The sequence below is a fragment of the Odocoileus virginianus genome, chromosome 33, assembly GCF_023699985.2.
Source record: "Odocoileus virginianus isolate 20LAN1187 ecotype Illinois chromosome 33, Ovbor_1.2, whole genome shotgun sequence".
In the NCBI taxonomy this organism is placed as follows: Eukaryota; Metazoa; Chordata; class Mammalia; order Artiodactyla; family Cervidae; genus Odocoileus; species Odocoileus virginianus.
In genome coordinates this window covers 14,818,225-14,840,667 of record NC_069706.1, presented here as the reverse complement: position 1 = coordinate 14,840,667, position 22,443 = coordinate 14,818,225, and the positions used below count along the sequence as shown (strand labels likewise).

General features: G+C 43.5%; 1 long non-coding RNA gene across 1 annotated transcript; it reads left to right on the top strand.

The window, feature by feature from the left end:
- The first annotated feature begins 1,527 nt into the window (after positions 1–1,527).
- On the top strand, positions 1,528–21,710 carry LOC110147443 (uncharacterized). Its single transcript, XR_002316851.2, has 5 exons — positions 1,528–1,607; positions 14,648–14,711; positions 18,697–18,920; positions 19,759–19,915; positions 21,608–21,710. It is a non-coding gene; the product is annotated as an uncharacterized lncRNA (long non-coding RNA).
- The last annotated feature ends 733 nt before the right edge of the window (positions 21,711–22,443 follow it).

Here is a 22,443-nt window from a genome sequence, read left to right as displayed (position 1 = left end):
AAGAATGCTGAGTGCCAAAGAATTGATGCTTTTGATCTGTGGTGTTGGAGAAGACTCTTTAGAGTCACTTGGAATGCAAGGAGATCCAACCAGTCAATTCTAAAGGAAATTAGTCCTGAATATTCATTGGAAGGACTGGTGCTGAAGCTGAAACTCCAATACTTTAGCCACCTGATGCAAAGAACTGACTAATTGGAAAAGACCCTGATGCTGGGAAAGATTGAAGACAGGAGGAGAAGCGGATGACAGAGGATGTGATGGTTGGATGGCATCACCAACTCAATAGATGTGAGTTTGAGCAAGCTCCAGGAGTTGGTGATGGACAGGGAATCCTGTCGTGCTGCAGTCCGTGGGATCACAGAGTCAGACAACTGAGCGACTGAACTGAACTGATTCTGTATTCAGAAGTCCAGTGGATCATGTAGCCTGATGCTGTTTTGAAGACTGGCTTAAACTCCAGAGAGGGCTGACTCTTTCCAGTCCCCACTGAATGGCTGTGAGTACCTTCTGAGGAAAGGCAAGGCATTTTCCTGCAATGGCAGAGAAGTATTTGGCCTGAGGCTTCTACTTTTGTGACTCCCCATGACCTTGGCATTTCTGTTCTCTGTTCCTTGAACCTTCCTTCAGCTGGATGGGGCAGGGCCTGACAGCTAAAATAGTAACTGTTTTTGTTTTTTTTTTTCCTCGTCTTCCTTGATTAGCCATTACCTGAGATTAAGCTGCAGACTGTAGAGCTGGGCTAGGTCTGGGAGCTGGCTATGGAGAAGCCAGGCCCTTATCCAGCTGGGGATTTTGCTACAGAGGAAGCAGCATCTTTTACTTCTTGAGGTAGTCAGGGGATTTCTGTTAACTTTGGAAAAAGTAAGCCTGCCAGGAGCCTTGTGCAGATATTGTTTCCTTTGGTGTGTCCCAATAATTTACAAGGAGCCAGGCCATCTCCTCCCGAGCTGACTCACTCCTAGGGCCAAATGAGATCCAGCTGCTTCCGCAGCCATCTCCAGCCACCCGCCAGCCCTGCAGTGAGCAGCCCCCTGGGAAATTGAATCCTGAGCTTGGTGTGTGCATCCTCCTGACCTGAGGGCTCAACAGATCCCCTGCCAGATGCCCTCTTGAAGCAGCAAGGGGACTGAGAGTAAAGCCATCAGCTGCCCGTTGGTGTGACCAACCCTCCCAGTTTGCTGAGATGGTCTTGATTTTAGCACTGAATGCTCCATGTTCAGGGAACCCCGTCCAGGAAGAACCGACAATGTAATTTTGCAGGGCCTGATGCAAAACGAAAGTCCAGGGCCCTCGTTCAGAATGTCTGAAGAATTTCAGGACTGTGACCACAGTGCATTAACGAAAATGTGGTCTCCTTCTGAGTGTTGGACCCTGCACACGTCGCAGGCTCATGAAGCTGGCCCTGCTCACAGTCAAACCACGACTGCTGGTTACCTATTCCAGATGCAGAGTCCCGACGAGGAAATGTAGTGTTATTTCCACAAGGTTGTTAGTTTCTCATAGCAACCTGTGCTGTTGAGACAACAGAACCTTACACTTCCTGAATTTTCTGAAACACAGACTCCAGCCCTTCAACGCCCTCCCGGCTGTCTACAATATTCTCAAATGTGAGTAATAATACAAAAATTGCAGACTCCTAGTATTGACCTAAATTATGTTTACTACTATATTGTTGTTTAAATATGTACCAACATAGAGCTTGGCATATAGTCTGTATGCTAATAGCTCTTATACAACAAAGGCCAAATTTATAAATTAAAAAAATGTAAGACTATGAAATCCATAACACTTAAATTAACAACATTAATTTAATGGGATGGATGATGCTGTTGTGCCAAAACTAAAGTGCCCTTGGCAGAGAGATTATGGCGCCCTGCTGGCTGCGGTGATGTAGATTCCTTCTCATGGAGATTCTGCTTTGTGCTCTGGTCCTGAGACAGCTCAGTCCTCCCATCACTTTCCTCTCTATGAACAAGATGTGTCACCTTTTTTGAACATCATACCCTGACACTTTTGGAAACTCACCTGCTACAAAAACACCCCTGATGGATAAAATCCACCTTTGTTCTTTCCCCATTAATCCACGATGATGAAAGATATGCTAAGTGGTGCCAGTGGGATCACAAGTACTAATGCAAACACAGGTATTGTAATCCCATTGCTGTCCCAGGCTATAAGTGGGCCACCCAAATGACCTAAAAGTGCCCAGATTCATTTTTTAAACTTCACTGAACTAATAAGAACAAAAAATAACTGGAATTTATTGAGCATCTACTATGTGCCAAGCTCTGTTCTTAGTACTTGCCATATAGTAACTTACTTGATCCTTAAAATACAATAAGGCAGGCACTATTATTATTGTGTTAATGGCCCAGACAATCAGGACGGTATGGTCACTCACCTAGAGGCAGACATCCTAGAGTGTGAAGTCAAGTCGGCCTTAGGAAGAATTATTATGAATAAAGCTATTGAAGATGATGGAATTCCAGCTGAGCTAATTCAAATCCTAAAAGATGATGCTGTTAATGTGCTGCACTCAATCAGTTAGCAAATTTGGAAAACTCAGCAGTGGCCACAGGACTGGAAAAGATCAATTTTCATTCCAATCCCAAAGAAGGGCAATGCCAAAGAATGTTTAAACTACCGCACAATTGTGTTCATTTCACATGCAACCAAGGTAATGCCCAAAATCCTTCAAGTTAGACTTCAACAGTATGTAAACTGAGAGCTTCCAGATAAACAAACTGGATTCAGAGAAGGTAGAGATCAAATTGCCAACCTCTGTTGGACCACAGGAAGAAAAGGGAATTCCAGAAAAAGATCTACTTCTGCTTCATTGACTACACTAAAGCCTTTGATTGTGTGGATCACACACACTGTGGACAATTCTTAAAGTGATGGGAATACCAGACCAACTTACCTGCCCCCTGAGAAACCTGTGTGCAGGTCAAGAAGCAACAGTTAAAACTGGACATGAAACAACAGACTTGTTCAAAATTGGGGAAGGAGTACATCAAGGCTGTATATTGTCACCCTGCTTATTTAACTTACATCATGTCAGATGTGGGGCTGGATGTTTCACAAGCTGGAATCAAGATTGCCAGGAGAAGATCAACAACCTCAGATAATGCAGATGACACTACTCTAATGGCAGAAAGTGAAGAGGAAATTAAAGAGCCTCTTGATGAAGGTAAAAGATGAGAGTGAAAAAACTGGCTTAAAACTCAGCATTCAAAAAACTCAGGCCATGGCATCCAGTCCCATCACTTCATGGCAAATAGATGGGGAAAAAATGGAAACAGTGACAGATTTTATTTTCTTGGGCTCCAAAATCACTGCAGACAGTGACTGCAGCCATGAAATTAAAAGATGCTTGCTACCTTGGAAGAAAAGCTATAACAAACCTAGACAGCATATTAAAAAGCAGAAACAACACTTTGCCAACAAAGGTCTCTATGGTTTTTCCAGTAGTCATGTATGGATGTTGGACATAAAGCAGGCTGACTGCTGCAGAATTGATTCTTTCAAACTGTGGTGTTAGAGAAGACTCTTGAGAGTCCCTTTGGACAGCAGGAGCTCAAACCAGTCAATCCTAAAGAAAATCAACCCTGAATGCTCATTGGAACGACTGATGCTGAAGCTGAAGCCCCAATACTTTGGCCACCTGATGGGAAGTGCCAACTCACTGGAAAAGACCCTGATGCTGGGAAACGTTGATGGAGAAAGGAAAAAGGGGTGGAGGATGAGATGTTGGATGGCATCACTAACTCAATGGACATGAGTTTGAGCAAACTCCAGGACATAGTGAAGATAGGGAAGCCTGGCATGCTGCAGTCCATGGAGTCATAAAAGATTAAGACACGACTTAGCAACTGAACAGCAAACGACGATTATTATTGCCATATTACAGATGAGAGAAATGAGTCTCAGAGAGGTGACATTAACTTCTCTAATTATCCCATCAGAAGGTTTCTAAGAAAAATTCTCAAAGTGAACTCACAGACTCCAGGCTGGGATCACTAGTTCAATTACTAGTTGAATGAAGTTCAGACTCCTGAGTTTGCCAATAAAGGACCTCCTTTATCTTGCCTGTTGACCTCCTCATCTAAACCTCTTGCTGCTCCATCTCATAACATGTCTTTACTGCTGGGCTAGTGAAACTCCAAGAGGGTATCAAGCTCTGCCACACTTCTCTTCCTTTTGTTTAAAGGTCTTCCTTCTGGTACTGAATCTCAAGTCTGTGTGCCTGATGCATAGTGAGGCCCATCAATATCAAAACATTATAGAGTCTGGAAGAGAGAAAGATTTATTACAGATTTATACAAGGAGATGGGTGGCTCATGGCCTAAGAACCCCAAAGTTACTGAAACCTTTCGGCAAGGCCCTTTAAAAGCAAAAGGTGATGGGGGGCAATGACTGGCAACTGTCAATGAGGAGCCATTGGGGAAGTGATTCAGTCAAGGGTCAGTGTGTGGTGGTCATCAGGTGGAGGGTGATGTTAGCGGCAGATTCAGGCCTTCTCCCAGAGGCCCTCCAGCTCATGCAGCCTTGAGCCAGTGGGTGAGCTGGAACAGACTGGAGACTACATCCTGCAGGGCTCCAGAGCCCTCACTAAGACCCCCCACTAGCCTTGGCCCAGGCCTTGAGGCAGCAGTGAACCTTTCCCTCCTGTCTCACTGCCGTTAGTTGTTGCTAACTTCTTTGGTGTCAGAACCTTTGTTCTTGAGGTCAGGTCATGGTCAGGTAATGATTTTCCTGTAAATCTGTACAAAACAAGTGCTATTCTCTGTTCTGACCGAGAAAGGACAAAGTCCCAAGGCACAGCTTTCACCCTCCAAGGTTCCAGTCCTGGTTAAGTGCAGGCAGATCTCAATTGGCAGCTCCTTCAGGGCGGGTTCCCACCTCCCGCCCAGCTGTCGTCCCTGAGGGAGCCAGGCGCCCAACCCGACTGGCCCTCAGTCTCCTCAGGCCACCTAAACGGGGAGACCGGTTTCACAGACTGTGCCCCCAGCAGACGGCTTCTGCTATTAGGTCAGAGAGACAGGAGTGAGGGAGAGTTTCACCGCTGCCGCAAGGCCTGGGCCCAGGCTAGTGGAGGGCCTTAGTGAGGGCGCTGGGCCCCGGCAGGACATAGTCCCAGTCTGTTCCTGGGCCCTCCAGCTCACCCATTGGCCCAAGGCTGGGTGAGCTGGAGGGCCTCTGGAAGAAGGCCTGAATCTGCCTCTAACCTCAATCTCCACCTGATGACCGCCACACCACTGACCCTTGACTGAGTCACTTGTCCAGTGGTCCCTCACTGACAGTTGCCGGTAGGCAGGGCCCACCGCAGCGCTGACCAATAGTTGAGCAGGGCAATTAAGGATCGCTGATTGACAGGCGGCTGTTTTTGGGCGGGGCCCACTGTGGCACTGACCAATAGCTGAGCAGGACAACTAAGGATCGCTGATTGACAGGTGGCTGCTTTTGGGCGGGGCCCACTGCAGCGCTGACCAATAGCTGAGCAGGACAACTAAGGGTCGCTGATTGACAGGCGGTTGCTTGTGGGCGGGGCCCACTGAGAGACCAAGCAATGGCTGATCAAGACCTGTTGCCAAGTAATACAGTGTGGAGTAATGAGGCCCAGAAATAGCTGCGTGCTAAGGGCTGTGCTCATCCTGCCCTGCTACACTTCTGCCTGGAATGCTCTTGCCCTCTCCCTCCTGGAAACCCCCTGCGTGTCTTCAAGATGCTCAGTCTCACCTCTCTGTGATGCTGTTCCCAAATAAGGCAAGGCTGATACTCTTTTTTTGGGTTCCCACAGCACCAAGGTCTCACCTTCCCAGAGGCACCATTAACCTCCTCACAGCCGCTGTACTGACAGCCCCAGGGAGCCGAGGAAGCCAGATCCTCTTCCTTCTGCCCAGAGATTTAAAACTAATGAGAACTTGAGGTCAAGACAATGCTGTGATAGCAGCCAGTATGGATTTATTTAGTGCTTACTTTGTGTCAGTAGCTGGTCTAAGGCCTTTTGCACATTTCACCTTATTTCAAACTCAGCAATCCTACATGGTGGGTACCACTGTCTCCCTAGTTTAAGACAAGGAAGCTGGTGCAGAGAGAGTATGACCACGTCCCTACCATTGTATTAACAGTAACAGTGACAGTACCACGATGTGAATCTGAGTCCATGCCCTGAGTCATGGTGCCTCTTTTACTACTCCAGGAGACCTGGGGCTGGGGCTGGCATCATGGTGAAAATCTGGGCAAGGTGAAAATAGAGAAGGATTAGGAACCAGTGGGAAAGAAGAAGCTAGTTCCTGGTGAGTACATAGAGGCACTAACAGGACAAAAGCCAACATCAGGGAGACAGGCAGAGAGTCCTCTGGCCTCAAACTGCTGATGCCCAGCTGCTACTCATGGTGACCTGCTGGACATCTCATCTTGCAGTCCAGGAGTTTCCCAAGTACGTTTTCCACTGATGTTTTAAAAATCTGACTTAGATTGGGTGCTTTTTTCCCTTTTCTATCAATACTAAAAAAAAAATAAAAAGACTAGAAATCCACCCACCTTGTGAAGTCTAAGTTCCTTAGAACTCATATGCATTTTTTGCTGTACCTAAAAGGATGTTCCCCTGTTAACTCACTGTGTGATATTTGGGTCATATTTATACAAATTTTTCTGAGCATAGGTATATCTCATGCATTTAGAACATATTTATACTAAAAACTTACTTGTTTATATAAAATTTAGATGTAATGGGGTGTTCTGTGTTTTAAGGGCTTCCCTAATAGCTCAGCTGGTAAAGAATCTGCCTGCAATGCAGGAGACCCTGGTTTGATTTCTGGGTTGGGAAGATCCCCTGAAGAAGGGAACGGCTACCCACTCCAGTATTCTTGGACTTCTCTGGTGGCTCAACTGGTAAAGATTCTGCCTGCAGTGCGGGAGACCTGGGCTCAATCCCTGGGTTGGGAAGATCCCCTGGAGAAGGGAGTGGCTACCCACTCCAGTATTCTGGCCTGGAGAATTCCAAGGACTGTATAGTCCATGGAGTCGGACAGGACTGAGTGATTTTCACTTTCACTTTTCTGTGTTTTATCTGGGAACCCTAACCTAGAGTTATGTGAGAATTGCAGAATCTCATTCCTCCCTGGATCTCCCAAATCAGAATCTGCATGTTAGCATATGATTAGTATGTACATTAAAGTTTGAGAAGTCCAGCTAAAAGATGAATTAAAGGCAGCCTGAGGTCTTCCAGAAGTTCCTGGTCATCAGGGACCCAAAGTCTTCCTATTTTTTCACTCTAACATCCTTGTCTAATGGTTTCCATCCTCAAGGTCACTTCATGGTCCAAGAGAACTTTGGTGGGGTGTGGGGTTCCCCTCACAAGTTTGGCCTCCAGATGGAAGCAAGGAGAAAAGATCAAGAGTCTTTTTCTAAATCTCACCCAATGGCCTCCACTCCCTTCTCATTGGCTGCTCCTTCCTGCAAGGGAAGCTGGGAAATGTAGTTTTTCTTCTGGGTCCAGGGTCCTCCTGCTACTTAGAGGGGTGTGTGTGTGTGTGTGTGTGTGTTGTTGAGGGGTGTTATTCAGCAGGTAGCTCATCTCTGCTATTCCACTCTCAGTTAAACGGATCTGACCAGGTTGACAGGAGGCTCTGACCAAGTCAAATGGGCAGGCGAGAACAAGAAGACCCCTGAAATTAGATTACTTTAAAGAAAGGGGAAGTCCTAACAGCATTACAGCCCTGAGATCATTATAGTGCTCAGCTCAAAGATAGAGTCTGTGGTTTTATAAAGAAGAGATATTTTGGGTATAACCTTGGTGGGTGCAGTAAGCTGCCACTGACTCAGACACCCTAATACCATGCTCTGTTCCTGGGGCCAGTGACTGATTTCTGGAGTGTTAAAGAGATGCAATTTTACAAAACTGAGTATAAAACACCACTGGCTATGCTGAACCTTACGGAAGTGGGGTTGTTTTTCCTCAAAGAACCACTGACGCTTCTGTTGGAATTTACATTCCAACGTGGAGCATGTCGGAGTTGTGCAAAACTGATCTTCAACAGTGATATCTTGTGGCTGCAACAACAGCAACAATGGCCTAAGGAGGCTCCAATACTCTGCTCCTTGTCAAAGATGCTTGACTCCATTTGGATTGGATAAGCTACCTAAGTTTTAGGACCACTGAGGTTGGTCCTAAGTGGAGCAAAAATGTGCAAGTGTTTAACTGTAAATAAAAATGAGATATGGATTTATTGGCCCTCTAAGGAGCAGAGAGAATCAGTGTGTTATTGTGATGAGATATTTTAGTGAGGACAACTTCACATGCTCATAAAGTCTCACCAAACCCAAGGACTCTTAAGGTGGACAAGGCCAAACTCATAGCTACTCTCAAATCTTTTCAAGCCAGATTGCTCTCAAGTAATGCCAAACAGGATTGAATCAGGATTTTTTAATGTCTATTATACACCCTGCTAAAATACACTTCCCAAGCAAGAAGAATTTCTCTTCAAGCAGCCGTTGAGCATGCAGGCAAGTGGTGACTTGTTCCATACCATGCAGGGTTATTAACACACTGCTTCTTTTTAAGGGACATACCCTTTGAGGTAATTTACAGAATAAAGATAAAAATTCCCAAATTAAAAAATCTGCCAAATTATAGCTCCTCTCAGGGGAACCACACAAACTCTCACCTACTGTTTGTTGTGGGTCCGGCAGACGTGGGACTGGAAGGGTGAAAGATGGAGTGAGATGTCTTCCTCCTGGCAAGTAAGGAGACTGATTGGACAAGAAGCCAGTTTGGAGGTTATGCCAAGTGGCATCAGCAGGAAGAGGAAGGTAGGGTCCTATGTGTGTGTGTTAGTCTCTCAGTGGCGTCCGACTCTTTGTGACTGCATGGACTATAGCCCGCCAGGCTCCTCCGTCCATGGAGTTAGCCAGACAAAATACTGGAGTGGGTAGGCTTTCCCTTCTCCAGGGGATCTTCTCAACCCAGAGATGGAACCCAGTTCTCCTGCATTGCAGGCAACTTCCTTACCAGGTGAGCCACAAGGGAAGCCTGGGTAGGGCTCTGTTGGCCCAAAAATAAAACAACCAAAACACTTTCTATCTCTGCACGTAAGAAGAATTTTTATAGAAGAAGGAGCAGGAAAAAGAAAGGAAAGACAGGAGATATTAAGATAAAAAAAACTGAAATAGCAAATGGATTGTGTAAAACCCATCTGAGGGGCTCAGCATCTGTGACTCACTGGTGCCACTTGGCTTCAATTTCCTTTGAAATCCAGATGTGTTTGAAAAGAAGGCAGAACCAGGGCAGAATGAAGGGGAGTCTGAGCCTCACAGTTTCCCTCAAAATCAGGTTTTTGGTATTTTGGGTTGCCTCCCCTCTGGGTCCTCAGTGCCTAGCGGATCAATCCAACTGAATGATGAGTCCATCATCTTTGAGAGAAAGGGTTGGCAGATATTGGACCACAGACCTCAGGTCCTTTAAGGTGAGCAGAGATTGCAACCAACTGGATTCTGCTTTTTCAGGGGCTCTAAATTCAGACTATCCGGAAACTACATAAGGAACCCTGCTCACCATGCAACTTGTCAATGTTGTCACCAACTGTGTAGGGCTCCAAGCAAACATGCCAGCAACTGTAATTTCCTTTAGTCCTGTTGGTCCTAATGCTGGTTTGAAGAATGCGAGCTTTGTTCCCGACCTCCCATAGCTCACTCTTTCTAGAAGTCAGATTGAATCAATGCCTTTACTGTGAGCTCCTTCATCTCTCTGCCCTCACCTCCCCCACGTTCACTCCAGACATGCTGATCTCTTCATAATCTCTTGAGCATGGCAGACAAGCTCCCACTTCAGGGCCTCTGAACTTACTCTTTCTTCTGAACTTACTCTTTCCTCTGATGAAAGTTCTCTTTCTTCAGACACATGCTTTCTCCTTACATCCTCGAATTTCCCTGGAATATCATGATCTCCCCGATCTAAATTTCTCAACTGCCCATCTCTTCCCAACTCCCTTGTCTATGTTATCAGATTTTCTCCCAAGCACTTACTCCTGCCTCATATAGTATATAATTTATTATTTTTATGTATGTTTTGTCTCTGTCTCCTCAAAGTAGGAATGAACACCCCACAAGGACAGGTATTTGGTTTGAGCATGGCATTCCATTTACTGCTCAAACCCCAGTACTGATGAGACAGCCTGCAGCATAGTAGACCCATAATGAACATGGGTTAAATGAACTAATGAAAGAATAAAAGGGAATGAGCATTTATACAATTCTAGAAGCTGAGAGCCCAGCAGAGTCTGGAGTTGGGCAGTCAGTGGAAGACTGGGACTCATATTCACTCAGTTCCATTTCCATGAAGAACCACCCAGTGTACCTGTTATACTGCGCCCACACTGGTCCATGGCCAATGCCAGGACCTCCCTGGTTATGGCACATCTGCCCCCCATTGTGCCATGCCTTGCTTGGCCAGAGCCACTGATGGGTTCTCCAAGGCCATTTGCTTCAACATGGCATTCAGGGCCCTCCCCAGCCTGGTACCAATCAGCTTTTACATCCATGTCTCCTATACTTTTCTATTTAATGTTCATTCACTTGACAAAATGTCTCAAGGTTTGTCTTAGAAAACTCCATCCTAAGGTTGCTTTCAACTCCATTGTAGAGAATTGCCAGCAGAATATGAAAATGATATTTTTGCTGCCAAAAGTCCTACTTGTAACTCAACTTCTCCACCTTTGCTCATCTACATGCAGTGTCACAGTATCTCATAGACTCAGGGATTCAGATTCTCAACATCTAGGGCTCTTGACTATACTAAGCATGGCTGAGTTTTCTTTGCTGGCATTTGTAAGCAACCCACAAAACATAATCTTGGAGACCAGGCAAAGGCAACATCTGCTGTTCATTTAACCCACATTGCATATCAGCACTGACATACACAGATATGAGGATCAGACACATAAAAGTCATGATCATTGTAAATAATACATGGTGTAGACATATATGAGGCAAACATCCATAAACACATTGAATTTCTTGGTCTTAAGTTCAAGAAGGCTTTCAATTCCCTCTCTAGACTGTCCTGGAAGATAAAATTGAATGATTTCAATAGCTAGATGTTTAATAAGAAGAGGTAAGAATCTTCACCCTCATAGGTAGTTCTATTCCTTTTTATCTTCCTAGAATTGACTGTCTTGACCAAACCAAACTTTTGACTTGTTTTCGTGTTGAAATAACCACAGCCCAACCTATACCAGGGGGCTTTCCCAGGTGATGCATATAGTAAAGAACCCACCTGCCAATGCAGGAGATGTAAGAGATGCGGGTTCAACCCTTCGGTCAGGAAGATCCCCTGGAGGAGGGCATTGCAATGTATACACACTCTAGTATTCTTGTCTGGAGAATCCCAAGGACAGAGCGGAGCCCGGTGGGCCACACAGTCCACAGGGTTGAAAAGAGTCAGACACCTCTGAAGTGACTTAGCACACATACACACAACCTATACCAGGCTATTCTGATATGCCCTTACTTAGCGAAATTGTTAAATAGCATATATTAAGGAAAGGTGTTTGCACTGGGTATATGCTGCAGATACAGTAGGAAATGACTATATTTGGGATTCTGTTTTGAGAAGCAATAGATAATCGTAGGCAGGGAAAAATCAAAAGAGGGACATTCTGTAACACTTTTTATTTTTTTGATCCTTGAAACTGGGGTAAATTTTCTAAGGATGGTTTCCCTGATAGCAAAGTCACCATAACTGACCTGATAATGGAAGATAAAAAAGGAAACATGTTTGTTTCAGGGGAATCAGGAATTGCTTTGCCCTCTCACTCTCTCTAGTCTCTTGTGTCTTTCACCTCTTCTAGATGTTTCTTGCTGGAAACAATCTCAAAAGGCTTTCTCTGTTAGGTACAGAATTATTTATCATAGTTTCATAACTCTTGGATAAAATATATCCATATGCATGTGCACACACATGTGTGCATATAGAATCTATTGTGCTAAAAAGGTTCAGAAAAGGTTGTGTGTTTTGGTTTTTTTAATGAAAAGCAAGGCAGCATCACTTCCAAACTTGGTGACAAGAGGATCATCCATCTAGCTGTGAGAACTTTGTAAGGAAAGAAGGAATTATTCTCATTAAGCCCTTAAAGAGTATTCTTTTCCATTGATCAGCCAAACCAATTTACTCTATGTAGAATCATTGTGTTAAAAAAAAGAATTAGCTGTTGATACCATTCAATTCCAATTAGATGGATTTTTCCCTCAACATAAGGTGCACTTGTAGTTTTTCTCAATCTCATAATTAAAAGAAGGTGATAAGCTATGTGTTCTGAATCAATTCACTTAGATTTCAAGGAACATAATGGAACGTCTGTTGTTCCTGAAATAAACAACAAAATCTTAACGACTCAGTCAGCCTGCCTGACTGTTAGTCTCTCAATTGTGAACTCTTTGCAACTCCATGGACTGTGGCCCCCCAGGCTCCTCTGTCCATGGGATTTCCCAGGCAAGAATACTGGAGTGGGTTGTCATTTCCTTCTCCATGGGATCTTCCAGATCCAGGGATTGAACCCGGGTCTCCTGCATTGCAGGCAGATTCTTTATTGTCTGAGACATCGGGGAAACCTAAGAGGGTAGGCCTAATGGATATTTATCCCAGCAAGGGTTCTCACCTCTGGACCACTGACCCACGATATCTGTGAATAGAATTCAGGAGTCTGTGCATTGAAAGATGAAATTTTACATATTAGTTTTAACTAACTTCCACTAAAAATTAGCATTTCAACCAGTTATGAATACAAACAAAAATGACAATGGCATTAGTAGTATCTGTGACTTTCACTTATAAAAATCGTGAAGAAAGTGAAAGTTGCTCAGTCGTGTCTGACTCTTTGTGACCCCATGGACTGTACAGTCCATAGAATTCTCTAGGCCAGAATACCAAAGTGAGTAGCCTTTCCCTTATTCAGGGGATCTTCCCAAACCAGGGATTGAACCCAGGTCTTCTGCACTGCAGGCGGATTCTTTACCAATTGAGCCATCAGGGAAGCCCCATAAAAATCATAGCTTATGCCAAATTATAGTCTTCTTTTGTAACCCCATGTAGTCTCTCTTATGCATTTAAACACATTATTGTAAGGAGGAGTCATGGGCTTTCTGACTGCAAAGGGGTCCATGACTTGCAGGGTGAAGACCCCTGTTCCAGGAGACCTGGGTCTTGAATGAGGGTCAGAATCTGGCACAGCTGGTGGAGGTGCCCATGATCCCATTAGGAAACTCTTGCCTTTGGGTATTGAAGGCTTCTCAACCACCTGCAACATGCTCTTCCTAACACTCCAGGGTGGAACATGTTGTTAAGTATTTGAGGTTTTCTGGAGCAGCACCAGGGGTTCAGGGGAAGGAGAAGAAGGAGCTTTGTACCCATTCCCCTTCCTCTGCATATTTGAAAAATGAGATCATGCTCTATATCAGTATTTTGTAAACTTCTTCTCCTTAATATACTGATAGCAAACCTTGATTTGAGCGCTGACTCTGTTCCAAGCACTTGAGCTGTGTAATCTCATTTGTTTCTCACAACCACCCTTTGAGGAGTTACTGTCATGAACTCTTGTAAATGTTGGCTAAATGAATCATCGCTCTTATGTATTGAATACTTATGATGTGCTGGGCACTGCTCTCAGAGCTTAACACATAGTCTCATCTACTCCTCCCCCAAGAGCTTTTATTATTATACCATTTTACAGATGATAGAACTAAGGTGCAGAGAGAGGAAGTGCCCTGTCCAAGATCACACAGCTAACAGGTCATTGGTGGAACATTCTGGACCTCAGGGGAGGCACTCTGTTGGCTGAGACCTTGCTCTTAGCCAGCATACAATCACCCCAACACTGAACTTTGGTCATAGTGATTCTTTAAGCATACTTCAGCTTTTACAATTGCTGCATCATTTCTGGAATTGGATGCATTTTTTTCTTTCATATGGGGTGTTGCAGAAAGGTGAGTCTACCCTAAACAGAGTACCATTTCTTGAGAAAAAGCCGAGAAACAAGGCAGTGATATTAGCAGTTTCTCTTTTATTAGTCTGTAATCAAGGCCATGACTTTAGACTACAGCTCAAATACCTGATTTTTTTTTTTTAATTCCAACAGCTTCTAGTCTAGGATACCCACTCAGCCATGCTTCCTTCCTGGGAAGTCACCCATCACCTTAGTGATGGAATGCACCTCCCCTTGGCCCAGAATGGAGATCAGAGAGGAAATATCAGGCTAGATGAGGCTGAGCACTGCCCCCCTTCCCACGCTGATAAAGCAGAACCACTGCACTCAGCATGTGAGTAAGATGTCCATATCTCCAGTCAGTCTTCTCTGTGACCATATCTGGATGCCTGGTGGAATTATCTCATTGGCACATCTCGCTGAGTAGGTGTAACCACAGCCGCCATTTCAAATTCATGTTAACTGAGCAGCTTTTCCCCAAAAAAACTAAACTCCCAGGGAGAAAAAAAATGCACAAACATAACACACTTGTAATTTGTTAAATCTAAATTATTCTGATAAGCAAATTGCTCTTTTTATTGAGACTTTCTGTCTTATGCTAGGCACTGTCCTAAATATTTTGCATACAGACTCTCATTTGTTCTTTTTTTTTTTTTCCCTAACAGCTCTGAGAGCTAGAGATGAAACTATCCTGTGATGAAACTGAAGCTCAGGGAAGCTAAGACATTGGTAAGGCTCTCACAAATGCTGTGTCACAGGACCAGGAGCTGAGCGCAGATCTTTCTGACTTTGGGAGATTTTTACTCCCAAAGCCTGGAGTAGACTACTGTGCTGTACTGCCTCAACCACACACATACACACACACACACACACACACACACACAGGGACAGGCACACGCAAGAACATATATATGTTTAAGAATATAAAAGATCAGTTATTTAAGCTATCATCTATACTTCAAAGTAAAAATCTAGTGCAATTGCTAGGAGGATAAGCTAATTATATGTAGGCAGGAGACAGAGAGCTCCTGTTCATTACAATATGGCTACAGTGGATTTTTGAGGATTTGACTTTTATTAAAAATGTTATTTTAAATCAACAAATACTACCAAATAGAATCTGCTGCTGCTAACAGCATATTAAAAAGTTTATATATCATGGCCAAGTGGGATTTCTCCCAGGAATGCAAGGGTGGCTCAATGTAAGAAAGTCAGTCAATATAACACATAAAACTGATAGAATGAAGAAAAACATGCAATCATCTCAGATGATAAAGGAAAGGCATTTGATAAAATTCAACACCTTTTAATGGTTAAAAAATATAAAGAAACAAAGGATAAAGGAAACTTCCTCAACATAATAGACAGCATTCCTGAAAAACTTACAGTTAACACATTCAATGGGGAAAGACTGAAAACCTTTCCTCTAAGACTAGGAATGAGACAAGGATGCCTGCTTTTACTACTGGATAATCAACATTGTACTGGAAATTCTCATAAGAGCAATTAGATAAGGAAAAGAAATGAAAAGAATTCAAACTGGAAAAGAAGATGGAAAATTATCTCTGTTCATAGATGACATGACCTTATACACAGAAAATCCCCAGAATCTACAAAAAAGCTGCTGATGAGCTAACACAAAATTTATCAAAGTTGCAGGGGACAAAATTAACACAAGTTGAATATATACACCTGCAATGAACAATCCAAAAAAAAATTAAGAAGGCATGCACGCCTGCTAAATTGCTTCAGTCGTGTCCAACTCTTTGCAACACTATGGACTGAGCACTGTCCTTGGGATTCTCTAGGAAAGAATACTGGAGTGGGTTGCCATGCCCTCCTCCAGGGGATCTTCCTGACCCAGGGATTGAAGCCGAGTATCCTGCATCACCTGCATTGCAGGTGGATTCTTTACCACTAGTACCACCTGGGAAGCCCAATCTCTTGTATAATAGCATCTAAAATAATAAAATATCAAAGGACAAAAATTAACCAAGGAGGTAAATATTTATATCTTGAAAACTACAAAAATGTAATTATTTTAACTACTGAAAGGAGTTAAATAAGACCTAAATAAATAAGAATACATCCTGTGTTCATGGACTGGAAAACAATATTGTTAAGAAGTCAATATATAGAAGTGATGTACAGATTCAATGGCCTATGAGTTTTATAATGGCCTTTCTTGCAGGAATGAAAAAGTTGTTCCTCAGATTCATATGGATTTTCAAGGGGCCTGAGTAGCCAAAACAATCTTGAAAAATAATTACGTTGGTGAACTCCTACTTCCCCATTCCAAAACATATTACAAAGCTATAATCATTAAAATAGTGTGCTTCTGACATAAGGATAGACATACAGACCAATGGAATAGATTTGAGAGTCCAGAAATAAATCCATATATCTATGGCCAATTGATTTTTAACAAGGGTGACAAGTCTATTCAGTGGAGAAAGAATTGTCTCTTCAACAGCTGGTGCTGGGACAACTGGATTTCCATGTGCAAAAGAATGAGGTTAGACCCCAACCTCACACCACAGACAAAGTTCAACTCAAAAGGGATCAAAGACCTAAATATAAGAGCTAAAACCATAAGACCCCTGGAAGAAAACATAAAGGTAAAACTTCACAATCTTGGCTTTAGCACCAAATTCTTAAATATAATACCAAAAACATTAGCAAGAAAAGAGATAAAATTGTGTGTGTGTGTGTGTGTGTGTGTGTGTGTGCATGCATGCACATATCTCCAGGACAAGGGGAGGACAAACAACAAAAATAATAACTTTTTAGAGCACCTCACCCAGGAGATGAGTCACAGCTCAGATGTTAGACAATGTCAAGAATATGTGTAGATCATTTTCAGTATATTGACATCTTAACAGTATTAACTTTTCCGATCAATACACACAAGATGTTTTTGAATATGTTAAGATACTGAAACCCAGACAGAATAGGTGATTTATTCAGGCTCAAACGAACACATATGGGAAAAATCAATTGGAACCTGGTTGAGTTCTCTTTCCCATGGCTCAAATTTGAGTTCTCTCTCCCAGGGAGTACTGGGATAATTATTAATTTGTAATTTGTTATAATTCAGGCAAAGTGTTGGTCTCTGGTTTCTCCATTCTTAAGAAATGTAAATAGCATGGAGGAAAGGTTGCAAAGAGAATGCTTGAACTACTGAGAATCAAACTGCTTTTAAGCATACTTCAGCACTTTAGAATAACCCATTTATATATTAAGAATGAGTATGCTAATTGCAAGCCATTCTCGTGTGTCCTTGAGGGATCTCTATCGGGCAAGCCTCATTTGAATCACTCTCTTCCTTTAACAAACATCCATACTTGAGACTTGCTGATTTCTGGTGTTGAGTCTGAATCACCAAGGTTTTATTTGTAAAGACAAAATGATGAAGGTAAAATGGGAAGGGAACTAACTGTGGGTTGCCATTCCCTTCCTGACCCAGGGATCGAATCCGGGTATCCCACATTGCGGGAAGATTCTTTACTGTCTGAGCTATCAGGGAAGCCCAACTAACATTTACTGAACCTTGAATGTGCCAGGCAAGGGAGCACTTGTCCTCAGCTCATGCCTTAAAACCCCCTAAAAAGAAATGGACCCGACTCCCCAATGCAGTAATAAGAAAGTCTCATGGGTGGTGAAGGGAGAGATTTTATATCAGATACCACATACAGCATGAAAATCCCTTTCAAACACCTGTTTTTATTTTTTTACCAAAATCTTCCCTTCTTGCCAGTTGCTTCATCTTTCTCTCACCTCTTTCCCTAAAGCATTACAAAGAATGTCATCTGTTGTCCTGAGCAATTCAGCTGTGCCTGTAGACTGTAAACATCAGTTGGGAGGACAAAAGCCAGGTTGTTGGCTGAGCACTGACAATCAAAACTGTATTTGCAGGGCACGCGCCTGCACATGTGTGTACGTGTTTGCTTGGTGATTCTCACTTCACCTGGAATCACTTAATATTGTCTCCTTTGCTCTTTAAAAAAACCCTAAGGGATTTTGTTCCATTTTACAGGAGAAATAATTTGGTAACTTGTCGCTGGTAGCTCGGATGATAAACTGCATGCAATGTGGGAGACCCAGGTTTGATCCCTGGGTTAGGAAGATCCCTTGGAGAAGGGAATGGCAACCCACTCCGGTATTCTTGCCTGGAGAATCCCATGGACAGAGGAGCCTGGTGGGCTACAGTCCATGGGGTCACAAAGAGTCAGACATGACTGAGTGACTAACACACACTCACGGCTGCATACCTTGTCTGTGGGGGAGGCCGTAATAGATGACAGGCTTGATTCCCACATTTATGATGTGAAAGACTTCTCCCAGAAAAGGAAGACCATGGAGAGGGCTTTCTGGATTGCCACAGCAGTGGGTGAATTCTCATCTCTACTGTATTGGACGTTCTTCAGTGGGTCCTTAGTGAGTGGTGGTCAGCCTTGTATTAAGGTTACTCCCGAAACTTGTAAACAGGATTTAGAAAACTATAGCCAGTGGACCAGCTCCAGCCTGTCACAGGTCAATAAAGCTTTACTGTCAATAGGAGGCCTGTACCTTTACCTGTTGTTTCTGACCTTTTGCACTACAATGTTACTGTAGAGTAGTTGTGACAGAGACTGAATGCCTCCTGGAAAAGGCAGCATGGGTTCTCTGTCACAGCTACTGAATGGGACAAATGTTTACCATCGGCCCTTTGCAGGAAAAGTGTACCACTTCCTTGTCTAGAGAGTCGACTGACAACCTGAAAATTAACACCGGAGCATGAGGGGAGATGGCAGAGGAGCTCAGTGAGCTATGGGGCTTCTCATGAGTGGAGCTTTGTTGTAAAACCACTCACAAGGGATCAGCAGCCGTCAATTTCCCCATTCTCCACCACCTTCTTAAGACTCTGAAAATAACCGATTAATTGATCAAGTCAACACAGTAAGTACCTGCTATGTGCCTAGTTCTGTCGTAGTGCTGTGGATGGACGGTTAGCAAAACAAGACTAAAAAAAGAGTGGAATGTGGGAGGGACAAACGCCCAAGTGATGGGAGCCAAAGGAGAGTTTGGAGCAAGGTACTAGATTGATAAGGAGGCGGTGTGGAGGACAGAGCCAGGTCTTGGAGGCTCTTGGGGATTTCCTGTCAAGTGAAGTAGGAAGCCAGGAGGAACTTTAAGCAGAGTGGAAGTCGGCATGATCTGATTTAAAGTGATCACTCTAGACACTCTGTAGTGAATGGATATTGAAGGTTGAGAGTGGGCAGCAGGGAGAACAAAGAAGTTGCTTTGTGCTAGCTCTTGAGGCCTGAAGTGGGAGCAGCTTGATAAGGCTGGCAACATGGGAGATGGAGAGAACTGTTTGAATTAGGGATAGATCTGGAGTAAAGAGCTTAGAGGACTCAAGAATGTTTAAGATACAGAGTGGATTCTAGTAAAGAAGCTCGAAGCTTGCTAAGGCTCTCCAAAGAACTGAGGATGGTGTGGCAAGTTATAATGGGATTATCGTGATTCCACACACATGGCAGGGCGGAAGCAGCAGGCAGCGCCCATGGGCCCCTGCGGTAGAGGACGCCATTTTGTTCTCCGCAGACTCTTCCGGCGCCTGTTCACCTCCCCCACGGCAGACCGGGGCAGATGCAGCCTCAGAATAAATGAACCGCCTTGTGCCGGGCAGCTGGTCTCTTTGTAAAAGGATGGATAGGACTGGTTAGAGAGAGCTTGACACTTGTGTTGCAGATCCATTAATGTCAGCCACAGGTTAATTCTGAGCAATTTCCAGGTGATCCAATAATTCATTAAAGTGACGAAAACAAATCTTTGGAAAATCGAGCTGGTGACAGATAGAAAGCCAGTGATTTATTGTCTGGAGAGGAATAAGTGTCTCCCGTTCCATTCCTCAGTCTGTTGAGTGAATCGAAGTGTGCAGTAAGTACAAGGTAGGTGTGAATTCCACTTAATGGGCATTGTTCCGGCCCAGCGTGGCGCGCCCTTCATAATGCTTGTTTCATCCAGTATTTAGGTGGAGGGAAGCATGATGTAGAAGGAAGACATGGACACTGAGAGCAGGCAAAACTGAGTTTGAATGCCTACTCTGCCAGTTGCTAGCTCCTGCGACCTTGGGAAAGCACTTCACATTTCTGAGTCCCCATCTGATTCACCTCTTCAATTGGAGTCATAATATATTCTCTCCTATACTCAGAGGTGATTCTCATAAGTGAAAACTCTGGAGCACAGAGCCTAGAACATTATCAGGGACTCCATAGATAGCCAATATGATAGATAGTTATTGGTGATAACAAAGATGAGTGAGCTCTTTTCCTTTAGTGAACATAACAGATTCAATGTGAACATTCATACTGCTGCTGCAAGAATGTTCAGAATGCTGACTGAGACCTACAAGGACAGCAAAGTTTTCCAAGGAAAGTCATTGGGGAAATGAGGGAAATAATAAAACTAGGAAGATGAGTGATGGGATTTGGGGTGGTGGTGGAGCTAGTGAATTGGAAGAAAAGGGTCCTTTGTTTAAATAAAATAGTTAGTTAGGGACAACTTGGGAGCGTCTTTCCTAGTGGCAGAGGGGAGAGTGAGTGGTGTGAAGGAAAGTATCATACCTAGAAAAGGATTTTCAGTTGGTTTGAAGTCTGGGTAGAGAAATTAATTTTTAAACTTAGAGTTAAAGCATCTTAGATGTGGAAGAAATTTCAGGAACCAATGGAAGAACTGGTGTTCCTCAATCCTTGTAGTTTTGGCTGTTCACCATCCTTTTTATTATTTGGTGACAGCATTTCTATATTCCTTTGGGGCCCACTCCTCCCAAGGTGCATACATATCCCATTTTCTTTATATGTCCTTTCATCTTTTACTAATGTGAAAGCTATCATAGCCATGAAGGAAAGTGAAAGTGTTAACCACTCAGTTGTGTCTGACTTTTTGGGGCCCCACGGACTATAGCCTGCCAAACTCCTCTGTCCATGGAATTCTCCAGGCAACAATACTGCCGTGGGTTGCCATTCCCTTCTCCAGGGGATCTTCCTGACCCAGAGATTGACCCTGGGTCTCTTGCATTGCAGGCAGATTCTTTTCGTAGCTGTAGCAAGTCTAGAAAGAAATTATAATATTCTTCTGCTGAAAATGCCTAAAAGCCACAAAGATACCTGAAAAAGATGTTGTCATGGGTTATTGTCCTCATAACTGGATTCCGCCCTGCTCTAGCAAAATAAATTTAGAGAGTAGGGGATCTGTTGGAAATCTGTTAGAAAGACCCTAGTTGGAGTCCATAGACCCTAAGAACCTTCAGGAGGAACTTTGAGAGTTCGCCTTCTCTTTGTGTGTATAAGAAGCCTTTCACTTGGTTTGTCTTCTCAAAATTGAAAATTTGTTTGAAATCAGAGAAGGCTCGGAAATGCTTGGAGCATAAGCCACCTCTACCCCCCACACAATTCAGAGATGTGTCCTTACCACCTAACCCATCGATGTTAGATTTATCCACATGACTTGCTCTGCCCAATGGCATATGAGTAGATGTAATGCAAAGCATATTCAAAGAACCGTTTTAAAATTGTGTGTTTCAGTCAGATCTCTTTCTCTTTCCCTTTGCCCCATGATTGTCATGAGGCTTTGTTTGACAGATGCTGTTCCTTCAACCTATATCCTGAAATGAGAATTTATGTGGAATAGAGCTGAAGATCTGTGACTCCAAGCAAATAAAGAAATGGTGAAATAAAGCTAAGTTGTAAGCCACTGAGATTTGTGGGTTGCTTTTACACATCATAACCTAGTAAAAACTTACTGATACAGGAGGTGAAAGGGGTCATTAGCCAAAGAGCTGATAAATATTTTAATAGAGGCCTGGGTCAGGAAGATCCCCTGGAGGAGGGCATGACAACCCACTCCAGTAATCTTGCCTGGAGAATCCCATGGACAGAGGAGCTTGCTGGGCTACAATCCATAGGGTCACAAAGAGTTGGACCCAACTGAATCGACTTAGCGCACACACACAGATTAGTCTCTTATGCTAAATTTAAACTTATCCTATGGAATATTGCTTCTGTTCTTTCCTCTGATTCAGGAGTTTGGTAGCCCAGTGGATCTGATTTTTCAGGCTGACCACATGTGCAGGTGAATTGTGTGTGGTGAAGCTTCCCACACTGAGCTCATGATCAAGCTGGACACTTGATCCTTCTTAAAGCCAGCATGGACTCAGACTTTAGGACCTGTGTTTCCCAAAGTGATTATGCATAGTCAGATGTTCATCATTCACAGACTGACTATTCTACCTCTTTCCGTCTCTTAATATACATCTAAACCATCTCATGTACATGAGCTCTATTCTTCAACAGTGAGAGCAAGAAGCTAAGGGAGCAGCCCAAAGCCACTTCTCTGCCTTCTGACCCAGCACTTCGGCAAAAGGGCAGGCACTATCTAGATGCTTAATAGATATGATTTAGTTTAATCTTTATGGACA